The following is a 3,076-nucleotide window of genomic DNA, read 5'->3' on the forward strand; positions in this document are numbered from 1 at the left end:
ACTTACCAATACAAGGTAACCCGGAATTTGCTCCTGGAATGTTGCATAAGACTTTCCAAGATTGGAAGACGCAAGGTATTACATATTTATTACATGTGATTACGGAGGAGGGTCACATAAAAACATTTGAGGAGCTGAAGCGCGAATATAATCTGAAACAGATAGACCAGTTTCACTACGCTCAATTGCGTCACTATGTTAAAAGTCTACCATGGGAGTCTTTGACTGAAGATGTACAGGAGGAACTAGCAGAGGCTTACTCCTTGCGGGCGCAACAGAAAGTCCCACTGACATATCATCACCGATACATTAAGGACAATTTCACAGAGCTGGATTATGTACAATTGGCAATAACGTGGAGTGAGGATTTGGGAGTTATAATAAAGCAGAAAACGATTAAGGAACATGTTCTGGAGATGAGACACTACACGGCAATCGTGGGACATTGGGAGTTGCAATATAAAGTAGTGCTGAGAGCGCATGTTTCACCAAGACGTGCTTTCCACATGGGTCTCTCCCCAGATGGTGCTTGCCCCAAGTGTGGGTTGGAAGGTGCAGAGTTGGGGCACATGTTTTGGACATGCCCTTGGGTTCGGAGCTTTTGGAGATTATTAATGCAGGAAATTTCAAGACTTTGGAGCGTGGTGTGGCGTCCACAACCTGGAATATTGTTTGGTGACTTGAGGCTGCCACGGCCTACCCCTAGAGGAATGCAACAGTTTGCTCAAAGAGCCACAATTTTTGGTAAAAAAGCTATCCTACAGCACTGGTTAGTTAAGAAGACACCCTCAATACAGCACTGGCGAGGAGGTATGATAGAACTCATGAGATTTGAAAGACTGGAAATGAACAAGCAACCACAGAGGTATAAGAATGCATTCACACAACGTTGGAGCCCGATGTGGAACACTTTAACGCCAGCAGCGAGGAGTTATTTGTTAAACATGTAATATAGGATATTAGGAAACTGGAGTGAGAGCGACCCTGGTAGGGATTGGGAGGGGGGAGGGGGGGGAAGGGGGGGAGGGAGGAAGAGGGGGGGGCGCAGGGAGATAGAGTAAGACACTCAAAATTTAAAAATGTAAACCTGTTGATGTATCGGATGTACATGCATGTGATGAAAGTTGGAAATATCTGAGTTGAGAAAATGGAACATGTACAAATTCACTGTATTTGTTTAATAAAAAACGAATTGAAACATACGCGGAAAACAAATGAACCGCTCAGCCAAATAACCTGTAATGATTAATGTAAGTGCCTTGCTTCGCTTTAAAGACAAGGTAAGGAAATAGCTTTGTACTTGCACTGCTAACAGCTTAATTTAAATGTAATTATCTCACTTGTTCTGACCCCCAGACAAATAAGCCAACATGTGCAGTAAGATAATTAGATTAAGATGTAACTCATTATTAGGCTCCAACTGTAAATATAAGCTTTGCTTTGCTCTGATTATAAACCAAGCATGATCAGTATGAAATATTGATAAGCTTAAAAGCAACTGTAGGCTTGCATCGCTTTAAATGTAAACCACTTGAATGTTTGCCACAGAGTCTTAAACACAGAAATGAATACCAGTAAAACACTTCTAACCATTCATTGTCTCACCCTACTCTTACACGTAAACACAACCCACAACCAAGACAACAATAACCCCATAACTCACAAATCACACAGCACTCACATACACACAATGCCCACTCTAAAGAACATCCATAACAGCCCACCCACAATACACCAACCCTATGTACAACCTATTAACAACTCACCAAACCAAAGACACTATAACCAACCAAAAGGAAAAATCTCTGGAAATGAACACCACCAACAAAAAAAGGAAAACAACAACAACAACAAATTCAACCACCGAAGAAACAGACAACTAATAAAAATAAACACATTGAACCTCCCCACAGAACCACACCGCTCAATCCAATTAGGATACATCAATGCAAGATCAGCAGTAAGCAACTCAGTAGATATACTAGACTGGATCACCACAGATAAGTTAGACCTTCTATTCATCACAGAAACCTGGTTCCACAGCCCCACAGACCCCGCCATCCTAGAAACATGCCCACCAGAATACAAAATCACCCACTGGACAAGAAATGGAAAAAGAGGAGGCAGAATAGCCATAATTTACAAACCCGAATTCACCATCACAACCACGGGTGAATCTACCTCACCACAACTTGAACTTGCCTCGACAAGAATTAATCATCCAAACCTAATAGGACACCTTAATGCAATCCTATTCTACAGACCACCGGGAAAATGGCAAGACTCCCAAACACAACTCATGGACTTCATCTCGAATACATGTGTATCTGCCTCAAACATCCTTATAATAGGAGACATCAACCTACACCTTGAAGACGACAACTCAACAAGCACACGAGAATGCAAAGAATTCCTAAAACTATGGGACCTGCACGCACCCTACACGCAACCAACACACAAAAAAGAACACACACTAGACATCATAACACACAAATTTGACCCGGACCAAACTATCATACTTACTGACACAAGATGGACACCCACACTATGGTCAGACCACCATAAAGCAAATGTCTCTCTCTACTGGCGAAAAACACACATAAACACAATCAATAAACATGAGCGAACAACATACACCACGAGAGGAAAAATAGACCCCACAACATTCTGGCAACAGATCTACCAGAACGAATGGACAACAAGTGCTGACACCATCCAATTCCTCCAAGAATGGGATGATTTATGTACAACAACATTAGACAAAATCGCCCCAATCCAAACTAGAACTTCACACAGGAAAAAAGCAAACCCATGGTTCACCGAAGAGCTAAAAAAACTTAAAACACAAGTCAGGAAGCTAGAACGCGCATGGAACAAAAAGAGAGATGAACAAACACTAAATGCCTGGAAACTACTTCGGAGGAAATACAAATACACCATAAGACAGACTAAAAGATCACATTACAAAACAATAATAGGACCAAACTACAAAGACACACATAAACTCTTCTACCTTGTGAACAAACTGTTAGACACCACACCAGTTACAAACAACAGCAAAGACATACCAGATGTT

This window comes from Microcaecilia unicolor, unplaced genomic scaffold, assembly GCF_901765095.1.
Source record: "Microcaecilia unicolor unplaced genomic scaffold, aMicUni1.1, whole genome shotgun sequence".
Taxonomy (NCBI): domain Eukaryota; kingdom Metazoa; phylum Chordata; class Amphibia; order Gymnophiona; family Siphonopidae; genus Microcaecilia; species Microcaecilia unicolor.